The following is a 25,044-nucleotide window of genomic DNA, read 5'->3' as shown; positions in this document are numbered from 1 at the left end:
GAGATTTCAAATTAGATTATTTACACGAGGTTTTCATTGAAACGTGTCTTTACCATCGTAAAGAATCTCTTCCCTGCTGTGGCAATTTGTTTTGACGCCTGAGCGGTGATTCGTCCGAGGGTATACGTTCTGAAGTTCGCAGACGAGAGTCGAGAGCGTGGAACTAATTCTTTGTTTGAGTTTTGTCTGCAAATCGGCTGTAACGATGCGGCACCAAACTGTTTCGAGGTATTTTTGCTCGAAGAACGAACCTCGATACGTCTCGACGCGTTTTGCAACACTAACCTTGGTACATTTTTGGAATGTTTGCATATATTGAATTTGTTGGAACACCATAAACCGACAGCAAGTAAGGCGACAGTAATTACTAGATGGTTAAGGAAACGCAACACCTATCGGGGTTTAAATTTTATTGCCGGCCACACAGAGTCGTGGGGGACAGAAACGGTCGTTCCGATGTACACCTAAGGATTGCCGGAGAAAAGGAAAAGGAGGAATAATCAAATCGGTCGACGTAAAAAAATCTTGATTCTTGTTTGCCGTAAAAGGGCCGACAGGCGCGGTTGGTGGTAAACGTGTACGGAATTCAGAGCGGGTCGTGACTTTCGTCGTTTTTAATTGATTAATCGCTCACGCTATTACGTGATTATCGTGGCTTCTCGAGAACTCACCGAGGGGGACGAGCGCGGAGAGTTTTTTTCGGCGGACGTAAGACCGTCTTCCTGTCGCGTGGCCCCAGCGTTATCTCGCTTTCTTGTCTCCCTTCGCTAGAATTAACCTCCACATTGGGATTAAAAAGCGGATATATTAATTTGCCCGGCTCTTTCTTCTCCTTCCTTTTAAAACGCGGCGCGCCACCGCGACGCGATGCCCGCGTGCATCCAACTTTCGCGGAAAAGAAAGATGAAAATTAAATGGACAACGGGGGGTGGGGGGGGGATCCATCGAGATTGAAATTGGTCGCGATCGACGCGAATAGCGTGCACGTTTTGAAATTCCGAGCAAACTATTTCCCCGTGGAGACGACTGACTTCGTTTGTTCAGCACCGCAGAAACGAAAATACATATAACAAGAGGCCTACTTGAAAAGACGAATTACGAAAGAAAGAGTTCACCGAGGCGAACCGCGAAAGGAAACGAAACGATTAGTTACAGACGACGTTCGACTTTTCTGTCTTTATCCCGACAACGCATTCGTATGCAAATACCGCTTTGGAACCGCGCAGTGGTTTTGCTGATGCTCGAAGAAATGTCATCCCGTTGTGAGCGAACGACGGAGATTAATTTCGAAGGTGTTGACGGTTCACAATCTGTTGTGATTTTCACCATCGCGATACTAAATAGGAAACATATGATTCAACGTGGACTCGTTTCTTCCATGTTATTTTTCTCGGGCTCTCCGCGTTCGTAATACCGAGTCATAATTTTACATAGTTTGTTGATGTGTTGTCACTGACTATAAATACAGCTGTTTCAAGAACCCACTCGTGTCCTTATGTAATCGCGCAAGTGTGAAACAAAGTATGTGCTGTGCAATTACGAGGCACTGAATTAAGTTTCAGAACGAACAAGATTAAATATTTCACGAAAAGATTCGCTGGTTTTGTGGAAATTTTGGGCCGATATTCCGCACTGTAGAGAAACTCGCTACGAGCGTCGTTGCAACTTCTCGTACGAGAAATCGTCACGCGCGTGGGTCGTTTAAGAGTAATTGGATCATGCTGCCTAAACAAACGACTAACATTCGTGCAGGGAACATCTCGGCCTGCCACCAGAAATTTTGCAATCAAGATCATTTAATTTCAGCGGTATTGAGCATAATTCGTGAGTCTGAGCATTGACTAGAAACAAGTAGACGACCCATTATATCGTCCACTGTAGGAGGGTCGGTGAAACAAGGTCTTCGTAAAATTTGTAAAAATAAATGGTAGTCGATGCACGTGTAAACGTGCTCGTAAACGTGCTCGTAAACGTGCTCGTAAACGTGTTTATTAAAGTCGATGAACTTCAGCGGAGGATAAATAAATGTTTATGCGCTGTTATGGTCTCTCGAGTACCGTCGGACTAAACAGAAGCTTGTAAATTAATCTCGGGTTCTTCCCCCGCAGTAAATTCACAGAGAGAATACATATATGTATACGAAGAATGTTTAGGGTCCAGCTTGAGAATCATGAATGGAGGTTGGTTCCCATTACGTGAATGGCTCAACGGGGTCAGATCTCGTACCATTTGACTTTTTGGTGGTGAGGTCGGGTCGGTTCGGGCTAAGAAAGCCGTTTCTTGTGTCATTAATCGTTCCTCGAGCGCCCTTATCTAAATTGATTGAGTAACCAAGACGAGCACCGTCACTATTACATTACAATTTGCTACTGATTCTCATCAATCATTTCTGGTACGATCGAATTAGTTGCGAGTAACGAAGTTACCGATCGGTTCGATCGAACTCCGATCGCGAACGTGTCGTGAACCGTCTCTCGGACGATGGAAAATTCGTTATTTATTTCGGATATTTTGTTCGGTCTGTCGACGCGGGGACTTGTAAAAAAATCGGATTGAAAAGCTGCTCACCCAGCCATTACTGCGAACGAACGAGACCACATACTGTTCGCTAAACTACGGATGTTTTAAACGATTTGCGCAAGGAAGCACTCCCACATCTAGCCTGATCGTCTGGTTTCGCGCACCACCATTTTCATTTCTTTTCGGAGTCGTGAGAAATCTTTCGGAAAATGTTTTTTTTTATTATCAAGCATTTGAAAACTACATATCGACCTTCTGCTTTTGTTCCTCTCGGATTTTCTTTCTACGATATGGAAATTAAATTGACCGATGCAACGAAATTGCTACTTTTTATTATCGCGCTCTAAAAGGACGAAGAATGTCGTGTAGAGGTAAATTAGTCAAATAAAGAATTTAAGCACGTAAGTAGCAAGTCATGATAATAAATATTATATACTAGCTCGTATATTTTGAACGACAACCCTCCTGTCATGTACGACGGTTGCAATTCAAGCATATCAATGAACAACATAATTATTGGGTGTCAAAAGTTCGTTGGAGAAAGAAAATCGATATTAGGGACAATCGTTCATTTACTTCCAGGTAAAACACTCGAGGAAATACAATTTAACTCTCTATTGATAGAAGAGAAGAGCTCGGTAGCAAAGAAGACAAATAAAATTGTATATAATTTCTACTAATTATAATTTATAATTATATGTGACCCTTGCAATATTTCTACCTTATGCATGTATCAATTTTACATACGTCATTGTATGTATATTATATGTATATTTCTTTTGAATACATGCAACATGTCGGGCAACTGTTGGTATAATCAGCAACATAGTCGTTCCATATGAGCTTGAAAAAATGATTTTTTATTTAATATCGTAATTTAATCTACGATCTATCGAGTCGAATCGATCAAGTAGCTAGCAACGTACTCTGTAAATATTCGAATTCGTTTTCCTCGAAAACAAAGGTATAATTTTATTTTACATTTTCGATTTACTTTCTCGTGTAAAATTGTCAAATTGCAGCCTGTGCCACCCGTCGTACCGGAAACCCAACATTATTGCATCATATGCTATATTAGTTGAGGCCAGGATAATTCGAGGTTGCCTTAATAACAGCATATACATAACTGTACTTTGCCGTTGCATCGAACGCATACTTATCTTTACTTTCGTACATTGTACTCGGTGTTTCGCTCTTTTTTTCTTTTTGCTCGTTAGATGCTTCATTTTTCAATTTACACCGGGGTCTTATATTTTTACTTTTCACTCGTCGAAACAAATCGTACTCTTTTCCCAATAAAATAAAAGAACGATCGCTGTTTTGGAATGTTCGAACGAGGAGCATTGGTAACGCAAGTTCTGAGTTTTGTCGGTCCAAATTCTATCGACCATGAATCGTTGAATTTTGATAATTCCGCGTCGAACGACCGAGTATGTCTCGACGATGATTCGCGAAGCGTTGCTGCATGTTTTTATTGTTTAAAGTGTCGTGTAGCGAGCCGAGTCTGAACACTTTGGCGGGTCCACTGTAAACGCGGGGAGAAATGTCGGCGGGAAAATTTCGAGACGCACGATTTGCTCGAAGTCAAAGGAGTCCTTGGCCTCGGGGGCCACTTGTTGCACAGCACTGGATTCCTGTTGATTGCACTCCACAGGACACGGTTTGCACTACTGACTCCGAATGCCCTCGAGAACCGATTCCCTGTCGTCAACTCGGCTACCGCCTAATCGTTCCTTTATTCCTTACCTAATCGATTCCAGGACCGTTCGAACGGATCATGCCGAAATCTCTGCCTCCGCCTGCGTTTCCTTCGAACCAACGAAATCATGTGAATCGCTTCCTGCCGGTATTCTCAATGCGCTCGAGAAACTATTCATTCGGGATTTCCATCTCCCAGCCTAAATCAATGTCGTAGATTCCACCCTGTAGATTCCGCCATTTTAAGGAATTTATTACTTAATATAGATTGTATTGTAAATTATTCTATACATTATTTGATGAACCGTGGATTCCCGTCAACAAAAAAAATAGAAGAAGAAACGGAAGCGTATTAAATTATTAGAAAATGTTTTTCTTTTCAGGAAATTTGGCAGGAATAGGGGTAGCTGGTTATGCGTTATAAATTGACGTGAGGAAAACCAACATCGGAGGATCAAAGGAACGGTGTCCAGCGATGTTTATTAGCTTGATTTAATTCAATTTAAGTACCAATAATGACTGTGGCGTTTAATTGGCCCAGTAAAGATGTCACACGGTATTTTTCTGGATCACTGACATATAATGGCCGGTCGCGGCAACATCGGTATCCATTACTTAATTTACACGTCATTCTGTCCGAAGGAGAGACCCGTCCTATCATCGGACGAGTCTACGATAATAAACGGATACTATTTTTTGTTTTTTTTTTCATGTAATTTATAGAGCAATTACTACACCCTTTTAACTCGTGTATTTCTATTTAATTTTTTCTTTTTGAAACATTAATTACAAGGCTCGTTATTTACAAGGAATGTTTGGAACATTTAAATTATTTTTCCATCAAGAAGCAATCGTGGGGAAGGGTAATAACTAAATGTAGAATTTTCATTTAAAAAATAAGCGAAAATGCGTGTACCACAGATTTCTTTTTCCCGTGGTGGTCGAATACGAACGCTTTCACGCGCGTCTCATGAAAAATTGATAAGCTCGAGCCATTAAACGTTCGCGTCTGAATGAGTTTTCGAGATCGCGGTAACGGCTGTGAGAAAATCAGCGTCGACTGTTTTCCAACAATGAGGCGATCATGAACGGATGATCGGATATCAATGACCCAGAAGAATCGATCGCGGAGAACGTATCGATGTCGTGCCTCTGGTCCCCGTTTCGCAAACAGAAGTGCCTCTCGATATCTACCGATTAGAAATATTTTTCACGGTCATTTGCATCCCGTACTTGCCACTTATTCGTAGCATCGAGGGCACCAAATTTTCACAGCGACAGAAATCGTCGTTCGAGCATTAACGCGCGTGAGAACAAACGACGAATAGCATTACATTTAAATTCAAAAGAAATTTAATTGATATTTGAGTATAGATTTGACCAAAATGCTAGCAAGCGATTACGAATTTTCGTTTATCGACCAGCGTGGAATCTGCTGATGTTTAGCGAAGGGTAGAAAGCGCAGCTGACGGGAACGCATGCTTCGCAAGAAGGATAATTAAACCAGTCAAGCTGTATTATCGAAGGGAAAACAGATGACGATTTAATTCCGATGGGGATTCCGATACCGCGCGTCCAAAGACTACCAATACGCGTTATTAACGCGATAATAGACCGAGCGAATAGATAAAACGAGCCGGGCGTGAAACGCTCATTATACCGAGTGTAAACTGCTACCTTCCTGTCCTTATCGACCAGCATTTGTTGGCTAAAACTACCCCTCTGTCGTGGCCAGCGATTCGACAGCTAATTAAATACTTGGAGGTACGATCGCTTATAATCGCGCGACACGTTCCTAACACAAACAATCCGATGTCTCTTGTTCGATCTCTGGTTGCAAACGAGAAAAATGTTTAAATCGTTTAAAAATGAATAGAAAAATCGAAGGGAATAGCAGAGTCGCGTATTTAGCGACATTGTTGGGAGGAGGTAGGAGCAACGGGAACAGCGAGATAAGCAAAAGAGCCGTGTCGGGCTGTCGACGCGACGGTCTGAAATAAAGTGGTCATCGTGCATCGGCGGCTAATATGGACGCGACAGTTAACGGTAAATGGAGTGCGTTGGTTAACGCAGGCCAGTCGAGGAGAGCTAAATGTCAAAGTAGAATAGACGAAGAGTACAACGCGAGGCACGTTTCGTACAGAATAAAATCACAATAACTAGGATGTATAGTTATTCGTTGTCTGGCGAACTTGACTCGGGGATCGCCTCTTTGATAAAACACGCCGCGCCGCTCGGTGATCCATCTTAACTGCCAACCCTTGCTTCAGTCCGTCGCCGTGGGATTGCAGCCAATGACTGCGATGCCACCGTCCGTTAGACCTGTCCTCCTCGATCATCTTTCGATCACACTGATTTCGCTCGACCAGAGAGTTTCCACTTGCTTCGACACTGTCCTTTTCTTAAACCTGACTGCCAACGTCGATCACCGATTCCGTTCGAACTATGTACCAACTGTTTCGCTATCGGGTAATCACCGACAAACACGAACGTGCCCCGTCCAACTCTTATCTTACGAATACCAAAGACAGCACTGTACAAAACCCCTCCTAACACAAAATTTCGATCGCTACTTTTCTGATTCGAAAAGGTATATGTATAATGATTCTTAGATAATACTTTATTCTGACTTTGGAATTTTTGTTTCAGGTTCAACTTTAATTGACGATTAACCTGGATCCTAAAACCTATCCACGAGTCATCGAAATCGCTGAGTTTACCACTACTCTTCATAATTAACAGAATATTATATTCCACAAGAGCGTGCATCGTCGTCTGAAAAAAAAACTTACAGGAAGAAATTTCAACTTGGCGCGAGACGTCGATACCAAACAGGTTGCAAAAGTGTGTCAGGCTTGTTTGAAACAGTTGGAGTACGATGACTAGGTGAGTTACAATAACGTAGTGGCCGGCTACAGTCCCCCCATTCGAATCTGATCGAACAATTTTTAAATTTCTCTGGTCCGATGCTCTTGGTTCCAAGGAAATGAACCTTTAATTTATCAACAACGATTGCGGTTAATTCTATTTAAAGATATTCCTGGTGAAGAGTTTTTGTTTAGATTCCGACGAGTGTTCAAATAATTATGGATGATAGTGTATATGGTCAGGCAAGAACCGAGACGAGGCGATACGATCACGAAAGAAGCTACCACTTAATCCTATCAGAGATCTTCAACAGATAAGGTTGCGTATAAAAGTTTTTACCCTTATCAGCTTCCATCTCTCTACTCGTCCGATAAAAATCACATTGACGCAAGTTCTTTGCATCTAAGCGATTAGAATTTATTCCCTGTTAAGATCGTGTAATTAGACGTTAAGACGCCGGACGATAAAACGTTCCTTTCTCCGACTACCTACATACATATTGGTGCATTAAATACATGCAATTTGTAATTTTCAGAAACTTTCAGAATCTGATATAGATTGCATGGAAAACAATTTTGTTTTTAAAAAGAAAATCAAGGTAAAATTAATCAGGATAACGATGGTTGTCTATTATAGCAGCTTTTTAATTTTTCCAACATATTAAATAATTAAAGATCAGCATTTCCAGCAGTTAATCAGACACGAAAAGCCTTAAACCCAATTTCGTAATTCTTGATTCTTGTCTTATTTTGACACGTCGAATCGCCTCTTAAAAGATTACCCGCATATAGTTAATCACCCTGTATGCGTAGCTCTCGTAAATTGATACTAACGTCACGCAAGCCCAACTTGTAATTATTAGCATTGTAATCGGTTTCTTGAAACATGCATTTACCCCTCTCAATTTCAAGGTCTGTTCAATCTGGTGTATTATCAACGTTATACATTTATTAATGAACTTTTCCCTTACTTTCGCCTCCATCAGATTCGCCGGAAGGGTTCCATGGAAACAGAAGGTTGCTACGTGTGGAGATCGAGGCAGAAGGATCAAGGATGGAAACAGAAACTACCCTGTTCGTGGAATTGCGAGGCTCGTTGAGAGTGTGTGTTCGTTCGTGAAGGAGAATTGAAGAGTCCACGGTATATAACGTTATTATTCCAAGTGGTCGAGTATGAGCCTACGTATTTTCGTATCTTAGAAATCCGTAGCTTGTCAACAGTAGTAAGAGCAAGCTGCTTCCGGTCCGACAAGAAAGAAACCACTCATAATAGCATCTGGTGGCTGAAAGAGGAAAATCCGCTTCGAATGCGATTATTCGGACTCCCGGGGAAGGAAAACCTCTTTTTCGGGGGTAATTACGACAAATATTTAGCCAGCCGGTCGACAACCCTTCTTTCAACAGGCAGTCACGCGAGCCAAGAGATTAGGAGAATCGAAAGAGGTTCCGTATGGGAGCGAGAGAGAGGGAACATGGAGAACGAGCCTCGAAAGAAATCCGATAATGCAAATATACCCGTAGGATAATATCTTTCCAAGAATCTAATCGGTCCTAATGATCGTAGGCAGTTTATTGTGCCGTGCAAAATCCCGTAAATATTTTTCCTTATATTATTGGAAACAGTATTTGAATCGTGAAAGAGTTTCTTCCAAGACCCGGAGGAGCGATTTGAGTAATGGGCGACGATTCACGGACTCGACGACAGAAGGAAATCTTTTAATCTTATACAGCGCTGTGCCCGATGGACGGAAGACGATTTCTTTCGCGAACGGGCATCGATACGACGGAACAAATTCTTCTGGGCAGGATAACGGGGCAGCGTTTGAAATTGAAATTAGTTTCACGCGTAATCTCTTCGTGGATACACATCTCTATACATACTTTGTTTCGAATCTATTTTGAGACGAAGGTAATCGTTCGAATCTTTGATAAATTCCGTTCGGGACGAAAAGGAAATAAAGGAGAATTTTCGACTCGCAACGCGTGCTTGAAATTATGTGAAAATGAAAGAGATCGTTCGAGGATAAGGAGACTCTGGTGGACCGGCAGAACCAGAAATAATATGACAGATAACGTGGACGGTGTCGCGAGTAAACAGATCGTCTGTTATTCTTCGAGAACGTACAATTCCTTTTTGGTTTCCCGTGGAAAATACAAACAAAGATGAGCGCAGTCTGCGATGTAATGATCCTAAAAGGAAAGATCTGTCAAAACGATACGTCTGCTCCGGGGATTCCTCGACGCGTGTGTTTAGTTTTTGTCATCGATACGCTTGATTCTTGATGGATCTTTCGAGTACCTGTCCTTCTCACACAAATCACGGAAAGGTAGATCTTTGGGGAAACGAGAGATCCTTTAAAGTCCGAAACTGATATCTCTGGGTCGAAAAATTTCGAGTACGATAAGAATCGGTGGAAACTAAAAGCAGACTCTAAAATTAACTGGTGTGTGTCTTTGGTATACATATATACGTGAAAGCGTATTGTTTGATTAGAAGCAATACAATTTGATAGGTTTCGTAGGAATATCGGGGAAGTTCTGCATCACGGTTGTCAGAGGTTCCTGAAGCGTGCCGAGTTGATAATACGAACCGTTGGTTCGCAATCGAGGAACACGTCTTCGCCGGAGAGGCATACTTTGAAGGATGAATTATAAATATTCGAGAGATGGTGTAAGTAATAAGTCGCGGAGATTTTAGGTGTATCTGTCGTAATGCCGGCTTTCGGCTCTGTGAAGCGAACGAAGAGGCATCGGGGCCATCAAAGGTGCCGCCTAGGGACCGGGTCGTATCATCGAACCAGGTTCAAGAGAGTCTCGACATCTTCTTTCCCCTGCTGCCTATTAGTAAATCTCGTCACAACCAGCTAATGATCGTCTTTTACCTCCTTGACACGCGCACTCTTTCTTTCCTCCATAAACGATCGACTTACTTTTCACTGTTCTATCGTTCGACGTTAACCAAATCGTGTACAACATCGATCACGAGTATTGAAACTAATTTCGCGAAAAGAAATGTAACAATTTTCCCTGGGGGCCATTTGAACCCCCCATTTTCGTACCCCCCCCCCAAGTTCTATGAAGAATTGTCGGTGTATGTAGATATTTGAAGAAAAGCTTTGTAACGAGGATGAGAAGTGAAGGTGAAGCGAAAGAAAAGGAGGAAAAGTAAGAGATAGCATTGGAGAAAGGCAGAAAAGTAGTAATGGAAGAATGGGTAGGAGTGGAGGTAGAAACAGAAGAAAAGGGATGAGGATAGAGAAGAAGGAGACGAAGAACCCCCCGCGGCTGGTAAAGGGTTTACGGTCTGTCAGGCTCGCATACACGCCGCTCGTTCCTTCCTTCCACGTGAGGGTTTCAGCTGGTATCGGGCATGCAATCACACGGAGGATTAAAATGGAGTCGGCGTAAAAGAACGCGCTGGTGGAAAAGGGAGAGCATTGCCTCCTATATGCTCGCGTTTAGTTCGTTCGCTGGATGAGGAGACCCGTTGACGGATTATCCTTTCACGGCGAGTCGCGGACATGGACATTCTTCATGGACAAAAACTTGGACTCGTTCCTCCGACGCGACAAAGAGGTGAAATTTGTTGTTTTCGGTGTCGACTGACGTCTTAAACTACACCTCTACCAGAAAACGCGTGTACATATTCCTATACTTGTGAATGTATTTTTGACTTACGGAGATCAAGAAATCGCTTCTTCGAATCCCCTCGTATCAAATAACGATTAATTGGACCCTCGACTCGAAACGAACACGAGAAACTAGATTCGAAGTTTTGAAATCGGCATGTTAAACGTTTCTTCTCCCCCTGGTGCCGGATCGTTCTATGTACATATAGTATGTATAGCCAGAGCGCGCGACTCTTCTTGTTCGGCTCGAGAAGATATCGTCCCGATATCGAATCAATCTGCTCTGTCAGCGTCACCGACATCAGGCTAATGGAATTATCAGACGGGACGGACGCTCGCGTCATTCTTTGTGGCCGGTCGCACGTGGTGGTTGCCGATCAACGCGTGGACCGGGACCGAGTGAAAACGAGCCGAACATAACCAAACGAAACGAAACAAGAGGAATCCTTCCGAGAGGACGTTGCGTCACGTAGACTTTGAGAAGCATTATTCCTTCACAGGCGTTACAATGCCTCCATTACGTGCGTGACACTCGCTCACGCTCCAATAAAACTGTCAGATAAAACCTGTTCGGGACGCACAATACTCGGACTTAATACATCGGCCTGTTGGTATGCATCGCGTGTTTCCTCCCGTACTTCGTAACGAGTCATTTCAATCGGAACGATTCCTCTTTGGTTCCACGCGGGGGGAAAAAAATCGATTACAAATGTTTAACCCCATGACTCCCAGTCTTCCCAGAGCTTTCGATCGTTGTAAAAAGCGTTTATTTTTTTCGATTTTGATCGGACGGTTCTCAGGCTTGATCGTTGATTTTTGTCGCGATGCCAAGAAACCGCGCCATCGCGGAGCCGATGTCGATTAACATTTCTATGAGCTAAATTTTCATAACAGTCCACTATTATGTAGATGCGAGTTATAGAAATAGTATTAGTGCCGCGTGTACGACGAGATCTTTTTAACAGCTGAGATTATTCGCTGGAATTCTCTTTGCGGGCCCGAAGTTACGCTACATGTCGAATCGATGATTGCCCGCCATTAAGATGAAGTTGTTTCTCGGCATTTGCTTGGCGAAGTCGGTCTCTGAATCGCGAAACACCTCGTATCGACGTAATCGTGTGTCGTTAGCTTCTTGTTAGCGATCGAACGCCACTCGGAAGGATCATTGGTACGAGGAAAAAAGCCACACCGATCCATAGAACCGAAGGACAGCGTTAGAACGAACGGTTCGTTCGATCGGACGCTCGATCGACGCGATCTACTCGATCCCAGTAAGTCGTGGCTTAGCTAACGCAGCCAACAATTGTGAGTATAGTTATGGCAAGTCATTCAGGCTTTTGTGCCTCTGCCGGTGGATCCCACAAACCCATGATCTTTCGTCCAGGGGCGGATCCAGAAAGCGGGAGGGGGTGAAATACATATGTAAAACCGTATCGTATCTCTCCCTTTGCAATCTTGAGAATCTCCTAGATATTTCTTACTTATTAGAATGTATAATGTTTAATGTCATATTATAGAGCTCAGAAGAGAGCATAATGAAGCGTAATCAAGAGCAATGTCAGTGTTGATTGTAAGTGCACATAGTGCAAATTATGCACCTTCTATAGTCGAAGGTATATTTGATTCGGAAGGTGAATGAAATGTCGAGGAACGTGTGGGAAGAAAGAGGAATCCGGACGAGTAATACTTCGAAATAAAGTCACAAGCAAAACAGCAGGTGTCCGACAGTTTCCGGCGACCGAGCGAAAGATCCGAAATCACGAGCAACCATTGTGTGCCGAAGCGAGAGCTGTCGTTGGATCTTTCTGTCGGCTTCTTTCATCTTTTCCAACCCCCTTCGGACACCTTGGACGCCCTCTTGTGCACATTATGCGACGCGACACCCCCGCTTCGTTCCTTCCCGCACAACCGAACCGAAAAGTATGTTGACAAAATATTCGCTTATTACTATCTATCAGGTAATGATCTATTACCGAATCGTAGCACTCGTTCCTAACGAAAAGAGTGAACGTGTTGGTGTTTGAACGTGTACTCTATATCGACGGAGGATTTTCAGAAATTGGAAAAGGTCGCCGCGTGAAAAGTTGACGAGACGAAAACAGAATAGCTAGCTGTTAGAATTTCCCCCGGTGACCAGGATTTCGCTCGAGCAAACTTCTATGAGACTAGGTGTCAAAGGCGCCGATCCTACGCTACTCACTTTTTTTCGAAATTCACACGTTAGGGTTTTCAAAGGCTGGGATAAAACGTAAGAAACACGTGCAGCATTTTTGTGGAAACATCAAACTGCTCCACTTGTAGAATCCAGAATAGGAACAGTATATTTTTGTACGTCTAATACATCATCTAGCAATTTGCCTCGGCGATATTATTACTGTTTGATTTGCGACGAACACGCTCGAAAATCGAACCGATTTACAATATTTTCTGCGCTCAAGATCTGGCTACTTACATATGTAGATACGAAAGATCGTGTTCGTAGATGTTGGACAGCGGGTGGTGTCGCCGAGTTCCAATCTTCTTGTCGACATGTACGGGAAATGAATTTATGAATTTATCGGAAGCACAATCGCTCGTGGAGTGACCGATGATCCTTTCTTCTAGAAACCGTTTGTCTTCGGCCCAGTGCCAGAAAGAGACCACTGGACGGAACATTGTTTCTCCATCTTGATAATTTGCTTCCAAAACGATCATTTTTTTCTTCCAAATTTTTTCTCTCCTCACCTGTCTAACCCCACTTCCACTTCTCCCGATTTTAAGAGTGGTGGGACGAAACGTTAAGGATAAGAACAAGGGTATAGCCATGATACATAATAATAAATTTAGAACTCAGTTTTGTTGTCATTTTAGAACGTCTGAACGAATGAGATTGGAACAGTTAAGATTGGTACATTATGTGTGTTTAGAGTGAACCTATCGACCACATTGGGCAGTGAATCATCGCGAGGAAAGTCCTTGGGAGTGAAATTCCTACGAACTGCAGCTGAGTCGAAAAGGAAAAAACGAAAGAGAGAGGTTAAGTATCCAACGACGATCATCCGGCCGCAGGACACCGTCCTGCCACTCATTGTTCCCGGCGACGAAGCAAGAAACGCTTAGAGGGAACATTGTGCACGTCAGAAGAGAGGTTCGCACGACGGTAACCTGATCGACTTATCAATAACCGCGTAATTATAGTACCAAAGAGTTGGTAGAGCTCAAAACAAGCCATAATAAGACGTAGGCATCTTTCCCACAAGTAACCTTATATCCCTGACGAAGGAGACCCGTGCCGCGCCCGACGTCTTTTCAGCTTTCAGCCTTCAGCCTAACCAACGAGGTACCTCGAGAAGATGGAGGCTAGGTGGTTCTTTCCTCCTCTTCTTTATACTCCTTTATCCCTCTCTCTCTCTCCCTCCCACACGACCCGTCGCGTTAACCTCTCTCTTTCTTTGTCGCGTGTACGTTTACTGGCTCTCTTGCTCTCTTGCTCTGTCGCGCACCAACTCTCCCCCGGTTTCCACACAACAGCGCGAGCCGAACAGTTTTATGCCAACTCCATTGAAAGTCCGTGTCTCTGTTATTGCACTGGCCCGTTGTTTTGGTCTCGCGTGCTTTGTAAGCGAATTAATGTATTACGACCCAATTATCAGCGCGTTACCTGCGCGTTCTATACCACGACCCTCGTTTCCTGCTTCCACCCGCGTTTCAATTGCCACGATTTCACTTGTCCGACACTCAAGAAAGGCCAAGCTCCACCGAGGAATCGATCTTGTACGCGCGGGTCTCGATCACCGCGAATAATAGATCCCCAAAAATTCCTTTCGATCCAAAGGAACCACGTATACGATAAGAAATTTCAAAATACTCGTGTAGGTTGTATTTCTTCTTCGTGTCTTCGCAGCTTGAAATATGTCTTCCAATTCTTCGAGTACGAACTTCTCTCCTTGTTCGCATTCTTCACGTGCATGTTGTTCATTAAGATGTAAAGGGTGATCGGACAACCGTTCCTTGTGCGAATCGAGGAGTTCGTCTCGACATCGTTGGTCTCCAGGTCCTCGAATCCAAATTCTCTTCCCGTATTATTCATTAAAACGAGCCAAAATGGTCAGTCGTTTGATTCTTCGATGAATGTCCTAGATCTAACAGGACCGATGAATCCAGCAACGAATAGGTTGTAAGGGAAAAGAATTTATTTTGGCACCGTTTCAGGAAAGAAGGGGATCACGAACTCGAATATCAACTGGCTGGCGAGCGATGCTCTCAGGGAATAAAATCTTGAAAACTGTACAGTTCGATGGTTCATCCACACAGAGCTTGAGTGACAACCCATGAGCCTTCGGGGTATGAGAAGACCCATCTTCGACTCCGCGGCACATCAAAGACGTTAATGCTTGTCTCTCTTTCTTTTCTTTTCTTTTGTCTCCTTTCACCACACGTCCTCTTCTCTCACGCTAGTCCGCGGTCTTTCAGCTCCATTTAATATCCCCACTAACATTCTTCGTCTCGCGTGCTTCTCCCCTCTCCATCCATCGATAAAATGTAGAAATCTGCAGGTAGACGTGCCCGTACCCGGCATACAAGGTGGCCCACTAATTCCGTTCCGAAATACCACGAAATTTAGGCACAATATGGTGGCAATAACTGTTTCATCGACGGGGTCGCGAACGGAGACTTTTCACCCGAGAAATTCATTTTCAAATCGAATACAAAGTAGTTTGAACGAAACTTGTTGCGAACAAAATGCATCGATCAATTTATGCGCGTCTTTCGACCAAATTATTCGAGTCAAAAATATTTATATCGATTCACCGACACCGGAAGTAGAGATAATCAGTCCGAACAGTTATGCGAAACTTTCTTATCTCTTGTAATTATGCTGTTACAAGCATTTTCGTACTGTATCAGATAGCGTTCGTAGCGGATTCTTCGAGCAAGGAAGCAAGCTTCGCATCGTCGTCTCATTAATTGTGGTACGCGTTAAAAAATTCACAGTATGTTACTAGACGCGTGTCAATTATCAGGAATCATATTGCGGGGATCTCGAAGATAATTGCTCTCTGATAAATGTGATGGAAATATCCTTCGTATTAAGACGAATACGAAGCATATAGACATTTCCATTCGGAAAATAATAAATTCCAACTATCGTAAGCTAAATGTTAACATTTAAAGAAACATTGTACAGGAGCTTCATCGTTTTTCGCATCGATGGTATACAAAAAAAATGAGGTGCATCGACATACTGCTGATAATGGCAGATAAAGACGTTAACGAATACCACTCGTGTGCAACTTGCCTTAAGTTTATGCGTTAGAAAGGTAGTCATTTAAATAAAAAGGCACTCGAAGTTAAGTGAAATTAATTAAACTAAATGCAACTACAGTAGAACCTTGATTATTGCATGCGAGCCTTATTCGTTGTATGTATTGCATTGACAAAGTGGACGATACGGTCAGTTAGCAACGAGTGCAACCAGAGAGGGGAGTAAACTGATCTGCTCGGTAGATTGTACAGACTATAGAATTCGGAGGACACAAAATTTCCAGTCTTTTTGCAGTAATCGAGGTTCTATGTATAATGGCAAGATAAAATTCGGAAAAGAGTTAGATAACGCGTGAGACGAATAATTGCGAGGGGAACGCGGAAGAAAAGCAGTTAAAAAGCAGCTCGGCGAAATGGTTTCTGATCTTCCGCTGTCGAGTAGAATCGTATTAAATTCCACGAGAATCCCTAGGCTAATAAATCTGTTTGCAATTAGCAGAGATCTACACGCGAGCATCGGTCGCTCGTGTACGGGCCCGAGGATCGAGAATAAATGACGTCATAAGAAATGGGGTCCTTGATGACCGCGACCGCCCGTCGCGAAGAACGGGCTTGAGAAACGGAAAACAAGATTAACGGAGTGGGAGTGCTTCGACATCCTCAGCCTGTACACAAAACTGCGTTAAATGAAATGTTTAGCACGAAACGCTTTACCACGAAACGTTTCGCCACCCCGTTTTCTTTTTTTTTTTCGTTGCCGCTGCTTTTTGCAGTTTCTTCGAGCAACGTTACGCGCGAGGGGAACTTCATAATTCTCTTTGCAATTTTAAACACGGTACTACGCATTATCGGGCGAGCTATTAAAGCCGAGATAAACTATAAACTCCTGTTTTAAAGAGATGTACACGCATACCCGACGAACGGGAAAGGGACGGAGCGTTTTAAATTAAAATATTTTGCTAACGAGGTAGCGTTCGGCGCTACCAGTTTTAAACTATGCGATACTTCGCGGCGACAATTGGAAAATCGCAGCGTTTTAATGTCGCGGCTGTATTCTCGTCCTGGTGTAATCGTAGCCAGGGATCCTTGTAGCCAGGGAACGGATAAAAACGCGTAACGCGACCTCGCCGAAGTTCTCCCTCGAATACTACGTATGTGGACCGTTCTCGACTCACGGGTTTCAATAAATAACCGATGAGTCGAAAAGCCCAGCGGGACTTGATCTACGACAACCAAGGAAGGAAGGCGAGAGAGGAAGGGGAGGGAAAAAGGGACGAAAGCGAGGATGCGTTTAATGGAGATATCGTGCCCTCGTGGCGGTAACTCGCGCGACGCGTTATGCAAATATCATTGGCGCTTTACACGCCAGGTCGTATCGTAATTGGCTCTCGCTGAAATCGCCTTCCCATTCTGCTACTCCAAGCTCCTTCTATGCCTTTTACCTTCTTTTGCCCGACAGTATCTCTTTCTGTCTCGTTTTCTGATCCTCGCGCCTACTTCGCCGCGAACCTGCGAATTTCGACATCGATCAACCATCCTACGAATCACAGGCGAGAAAGTCCAAATTGTGCAGAAGCTAGTTCAAAATTAGGTGCATTAAAAAGGGATATGTAAATTCTTATTTGCTTCATAAGCAAGCAGCTATGAATTTACATATCCCTCGCGTTGGAACGATCATCCGGACGATGGAAGTTGCGTAATTTTTCGGAGAAACGCGCGGCACTCGAGCGCAAACTCAATTACGCAAGAAACATAAACAGCGGTTCGTAAATTGGATCGGGCTCTCGCAATCAATGTCGAATGCTTCCTATGGGTAACGATTAACAGGGATGAGTTGTGTCGAGCGAAGGTGGATCAGGATCGCGTGTGCTTGATCCGTGAGATCTTAATTAGAACGCATGACTAGCGGGATCTCGATCCTCCGCGTGGCTCCCGCCAGCAGCCACATTTTTCTCGGGGACGGAACAGCATCCGGTGGATTCCCGCGTGCAGTTCCTGCGTACCGCAATTAAGTTGCACGAGCGCAATTCCAGCGGGAACGCAATTATGCCGGGTCCTGAACGAACGATTAATAACCGAGCGAATTACCGACACTATTCCCTATCGGACTCTATAAATACAAGGCGTTGATCCGGCTACCACCTATCGCGAGATTCCCCTCCACAGTCTTAACGAGGCAATTAAAAATAATTTATTATACATAAATACAGGCACAATGTATCGTGATTTACAAATATTTTATACTCTTCGAATATCAAAAGCTTTTTCGATCGCTACGTATGGTGCAATAGAAAATGATTTTCTTCTTGTATTTTGTTCCTCGCGGTTTACTGTACTTATTAAACATTCGGTGAACGGGAATTACGCGACGCGAAATTAGGTCTCCGAAGAGGAACGAGTGAAAAAGATAGTGCGAAGAGCTGCCAGGACTTGCACCTTGAGACGGTGGCTCTTAATTGCCTCGCAAGACTTTCCGTGACTTTTAATCGATTGTCTAATTCCATGGCGTTGAAAGAAGAAATTTTATGACGACGGAGAGACTCATTACGTGGCCAGTCCCCCGTTCGTATCCCGCGGCGTCTCGTGTGTGTTCACCATTCGACCAGGTGTCGATCCTCGTCCACCAGGGGTTCCAAGCATAACCATCCTCAAGATCGTTTCGTTTTTCGAGCAATTTCCTTTCTTCTCCGGTTACTTATGCGATAGAGGCACAGTGCATTTAATTGCCAATTTTCTTTTCGCGTAAACGAAATATATTTGCATTTTATGTTTGCGTCTACATGTGCGACGTATGCATTTTCATACGATCCGTAGGAAAATTGATCTTATATTAATTTTGAAAATCAATACCCATCGGTCGGCTGGTTTATGTGATTTTCCAAACAAGCTATTGAAATTTGGCCGAAGCAAGGCTCACGGTGGGACAACACGTGGTGAATACGTGCCTCGAGTACGTTCTCTCGTCTAGTATTTTCATAAGACAGCCGACTCTCGGTTTGGTTTCCATTGTCGTGCTCGCGCGTAACGACAGGATTTGCATAATTAGTCTTGCTATTATTTTTTCAAATACTGTTTCAAGTGCTGGTTCTGCACGGCATGTGTACAATGAAAACACCTTCCGCTTTGACGAACACGTGTCACCGATGTATTAAGCTTTTTATGCGAGAATAAAAGAAAACATCGATACAAAATGGACGTAAAATACATAGTTTATAGCAGGACGATATTATTTTTCGTGGTTGAAAACTTGAAACATATTTATTAGTTCTTCACCCTTATAATTTAATATCTCAGCCTTTAAAATCTCTAAATTATATTGTTCGTTCAAGGAGGATGAAGAATATAGGCATGCGATGTTTACTGTTTACGTGTTGTCTCCCGTGCCCTCGTACAACGCTTCGGACGAATGTACGGTCACGGTGAAAACAGTTTAGTTCCCTGACGACGCCCGTGCCGAGAACAAATAATAATAGACGTGATTAGATACAGTAATCATATTGGTGTTTTATTCGTGGTTATTGCTCGTCCTTGCAACATTTTATCACGCCTCCTCCTACAAGAACATATGTAGTATTTAGAAAATTTCTGCCGACTACCGCGAAACACTTATTCGAGTATGGCTGTCGATCGTGACGGAAGAAAGAATGCATAAATCGATACACAGTGACACAGGATCCCTTCGAAAAACAAATCGAAGGGTAAGAGGGCTCCCTTGGTGTTCCTCCGAAGAGAAGTATCGGAGGAGTGGATCCATAATGGAACCATATTGGATCTCTGACAGTCTTTCATGCGACACCGCGTGCCTAAGTGGTACCGCGGCAACGTATACCCTCTTCAAGGTCCTCGTAGCACACGTGCCAATCCGGAAACGGAAGCTAGCCCTCCGGAGGCGGGAGAAGTATCGAGGGACAAGAGAGATGCCCGATACTTGCTTAACCCTTCGAGAATAACGGCGAAGAAGCTCGACAAAGATTAAACTTAGTCTAGTTTTAGTAAACTTTCGATTAAAAACAAATTATAATTTTAATTCGTTTCGAGGAAAATGTCGTGTGTCAAATGTTTTTGATTTGCGTTGCTAGAACGTGCACGATCGTTAATACCGATAAAGTTTGGTGTTGGATTTCCGCGTGGGTATCCCTATGATCTATTTTCAAGTAATCTCCGGCGCAAACCAACAAACAGCGACAGCTGCTGACGTCGACTAAGGAACGATTACGTGTATCCGCTTTCATTTCGACCCTTCATCGACCACCATTCTGTGGCCGGTGCGTTCAACAGCCAACTTGGAATTATGCACATGCGTATGTGTAATCGAATGATGCTCGAACGGCCAACGTACGGTCAATCGAACCCCCAAAATAGCAGAAACTCGCAACATTACACGATATAACGAACATGACACGGTTATATTATATAGCTGTGATGTTAACCCTCGTCCATTTGGACCGGTGCAAACTATTTTATCCGTCGTGACAATTCAATTTTTACTAAATAACGATAAATCAATGTTAACGCAATAAGCGGTTTAAAAACTAAAAATGATAAAAAAGAGGAAGGGTTAAAATTGACCCGAGGCACCGGTGGCTGGCAATTATTTGGTCGATTCTTCCGTTCGTTCACGCGACAGTTCCGCCTAAGCTTTCGACAAAGGACGCGAAAGTCTTTACGGTAGCCCGGTAGAGCTTTCTTTAGCAAATACTGGAACTCTGAAAGGGATTCTCGCGGTTGCGCAGCAATCCTTTTGATCCGTTGCGGCCAGAAACGTCGAAGGAACGCGTTTCACGGGCTTTTGACTCGTTCGTTTTTTCACGTTCGTTAAATCGTTTTAGCCGGCGAACGTCGAGGATCAGCCCCGTATTTCTCTGCGCCGAACAGAAATAAGAACCTTTTGAAGGTGCACCGAGAAACCACCTGGTCGTTGTTCGGCTTTAACGCGCAATAAGATCGCCCCTTAAGATTACTGTAGCCATTATCTCGTTAATCGGAAAAGAGTTCGACGAGGAAACCGGCTTTCAGTGTGCGGCACTCTCCGAACCGGAACTGTTCTTCAACGATGATACGATAGCAGCGAATGCAAGTGCAATTTATATTACAAATACCGATCGGTATATCGTAGGAGGGGGAGGGGGCATCAAATAATGCATAGCACGACACGCGAAACAATTTAAAACAGGTAACGGTTTGCGCAAACAAAATATCACAGATCGGTAATTATTAGTATCTCTTCTACGAAGATTTCGGCATATGTCTATTCACCAAAAATGCTTGTAATTGACCCCTGTAAGCAAAAATAATTTTTCCAAAACGATTTGAAATTTTTTTTTTCGCCGAGAAAGTCAACCTTCCTGAATTTTTTTCTCGAAAATGCGTAGGATTTCGGGGGTATGGTGTAATGACCAAAAATGGTTGTATTTGACCCCAGAATCTAGAAATAATTTTTTCAGAATGATTTGAAATTTTTTAATTTCGTCGAAAAATTCCACACCTTCTCGAATTTTTTTCTCAAAAGTGGTTAGGATTTCGGGGGTATGTCTAATGACCAAAAATAATTGTAACAGAGCCCTGCAACCAAAAATAATTTTTCCAGAACGATTTGAAATTTTTTTTTTTCGCCAAAAAAACCTTCTACTGAAATATTGTTTAATACTTTTTTGCAAGTATCTATAAGCTCTATTAAGCTCTACACGATCGTTAGACATACATATGTAAAGCATACTCTGCGACAAAGTGCCTAAAAGTGAAATCCAAAACCACTGCCCCCCAAAACAATGAGGCCCTTAACGTCCTTTATTATCAATATTTCAAAAATTAGTAGTTATTCGTTACTTTTACGTCCAACATTAACATTATTTATTTTTCTTGCTGCCCCCTTGGGTAAAGAAGTCGAGTCTCGTTGAAACTGAAGGACTGAAAATACCTATAACAAAATTAACTACGGTTTGGTTGCTACGAAAATAAAGACGCGGCCCAGCAAGCTGCGTGAGAGGGCGCTTGTTCGGAACAGATGCGGAGGACACGTTCGCGTAGACGTCTAGGATGGGGAGGGGGGGGTGAAAAAAAAATAGTAACAGGAAACGGTGCGGGCCAAGGAGTGTGGGCTAATCTGACTAGCAAATATTTGGATTGTCGCATCGATGGCATTGATACATTGAGTGGCATGTAGGTAGGTAGATGCGCGATCAGGGAAGCCAAGGGAAACCTGAAAGGACTCGGGATAAGCGGGGAACCGACTACTATGCATGTTTACACGGCGTTTCACTCGTTGGGAGCATTGAATGCGTATCCGAGAATTCCGGTATTAAGATGTTCAGATAGAGTTGTGCGAATCGCGACGGCCACCGGAGATAAGCTCCTTTCGAAATACCGATGATCGGCTAATTCGTCCACGTAGCCCCTCCATTACACTACCGGATGCAGGGGAAGGTTGACAAATAGTTTAAATACCTACGACGATGTGTTTTGAACTTTCGTTTCTGTGTTGATTTCGTGAGTGTTGATTTCTAAGCAAAAATGATGTTTCGTCCCATTCTATCCACGATCGCGAGTACGTTTCGAGATAGAAATTTTCTTGTCGAATTTGCATACGTGAAACAGAGCCTGGAAGGATAGAATAGAAGGGTTAGACTCCACCCTAGGTTGCATAGTTTAGTCGATTGCGTGTACGAGGAGCGTGGGGTTAATAAATGCGTATGCAACTAGGACGTCGCAAAGGTCCGTGAAACGCAGAAACAGTCCGGTGGAATTGTATAGCAGCGCAGTTTTATCTATGTAGATACAGATTCATAGTGGCACGTTAAGATCAGTTGGTCGCGAAATTGGTCTCGTGAGCGGATCGTCGTGATAAGGCGAGCGGCGATTTCCATTAACAGAGGAGTACTCGTTCCGTGTGCAGTTGAAACGCGGCTGTGTGCAGTTTAAACTCTCCTACGCAAGCAAGGGAGAAGAAATCCAGTCCGGTCCGGGCCGGTTCCGGCCGCTCCAGGTCGGACCAGTCTATCACGTGAGAATCTCCTCGAAGTCCTGCGAAACGATTCGTAAGCGCGCATTCCACCCAAGGACAGAAAGATACGTAAGAAACGAAACGAGGGAACGGAACGTTCACCGAGGATTAACTTCTTAACCGAATAGATCTCACCACGACTTAATACCTTTCTTCGTCCTCCTCGACTTTTACTCCGTTCCTTTCTGCCCGGAGGTCGATGACCCGACCCCGACGAAAGAAATCAAAATTCTACGATTATAAATGAAATTGAACGGCCCACCGAGGAAGCGGAGTATAGGAACGATGTAAATTAAATTCCGTCGAGTAATAATTTAAGTATATGTATAATCATATGCTTGATAAAAAAAAGAAAAAACTAAAACGTTGCGATCGCTGGTAGTGGAACGACTATTTATAAGATAGCGTGGGATCGATGGTCGACCAATACGCAATGTATTGGCGCAAAAGGGAGCTCGCCTATTATCGTTTAGAGAAAGTATTCGATAACGGTGGTATGTAGTTGATCGAAGTTCCGTGACAAGTTTCTTTACCTTCGCGAACATGGCTCTGAGAAAAACTGTCAGAGTCGTGGTCTGGTGAGTTACGGTTTCGTGACAATCGTAGCGTCGGTCGTTCTTCTCCGAATGAATCATTGATGAATTGGCGATGGGGTCGTGGGATCATGCAGCTGCGATCGGCGACTCTTCTATCGCAAGGTGCTCCTCTAGTACCCCACCCTCGCCCCCCTTCTACGAAACGTTGCATGTATCTCTGATCGTCTATGCAAAACACAAGAAATTACAGCCTATTACAGCAACGTGTACTGATACCCAATATTGTGTCTACGTAATGAATATTCACGTATCGTTTAAATCCTACCACTATGACACATCCTACTATGTCGTTGAATTAATCGATACACCTAACTATGGAACAATGTAAACGTTAACAGTGTATCGAAGCGTGGTCGACGTCAACGCGAATGTTTAATCGGTCGAACGGATAAAAAAAAATAAATAATATGTCCATGTATCGATCGTCCGTTCGGTGAAATATGTTTACGCGTACGCGAATTCTTGTATAATGAAATTACATTGAAATCGTTGAAACCGTACGAGGCACATGCGCGCCCATAGAATCGAACGACCGATATCTGACGCATAATAGTACTCGCGGTTGCTATAGAGTGCGAATTGCTGTGCAATTGACAGACTACAACACGAAGTTTGTAACGAACGCATTATCTTATAGCGACTTGTCGAGCCGTTTCAAGACGGATCATTCTACTGTTACACAACGCTGGGCAAAAGTATCGACACACCCGGATTACGAACATAAATTTGTTGCTGGAGAAATAACCCACGTATTCGCGTTATTCCTCCGCGAAGGTATTTTAAATCTTCTTGATCCATCTAATTTTGTGTATAGCTCTTTGTATCGAGCCAAATTGATCCGACGCGTTGTTTTCCGTCGCGAGGAGTAAGCAAATTACTCGTTTGGCCTGTTTAAGACGCTCCCGCCCACGGTATACCAAAGTTTCGTTGCACGTATGCATGTCTATCGTAATAGGCAACAAGAAAGTCTCGACCAAAGGAACGGAGACACAAAATTAGTCGGTGACATAACCAATGAACCATTCGACCGGTTGATTCAATAAATCCGTGCTACGGAGCAAAGTTGCGCGCTGCGACCACGCTTACGATTAATTCGACTGAATTAATGTGAACCGCTGACACCGTGCCGGGAGGTTAAGTCGTATGGTTAAAACCGTGTGCTTCTAGCGAATCGTCCGCTCGAACTCGCGGTTTCGTTTCGTTCCGTTCCCCGGGAAAATCGTCTTTCGATTCTCGCTTTTGCCCGAAACCGATACGTGGACGATACGCGAATTCGATCGCGATTTCGCTCGAGTATCCAAGAAACGTAGACTCGTCACGATTGGCGTAGGCCGCGAGGTCACTTGATCGCTTATTGACCATTGTTGACTCGTGTTGACACCACAGACCTTAGGTGGATAAATATACCGTTGAGACGCGGGTCAAGTAGATATCTCCGCGATGTTCGCCTACATCAGCTCGAAATTGCCGTAGGACTTCTCGTCACGCGG

Source organism: Colletes gigas, unplaced genomic scaffold (assembly GCF_013123115.1).
Source record: "Colletes gigas isolate AHSC1104 unplaced genomic scaffold, ASM1312311v1 Colletes_gigas_Sc00029, whole genome shotgun sequence".
Taxonomy (NCBI): domain Eukaryota; kingdom Metazoa; phylum Arthropoda; class Insecta; order Hymenoptera; family Colletidae; genus Colletes; species Colletes gigas.
The sequence above is the reverse complement of the archived record's forward strand: the minus strand, read 5'-3'. Positions refer to the sequence as shown.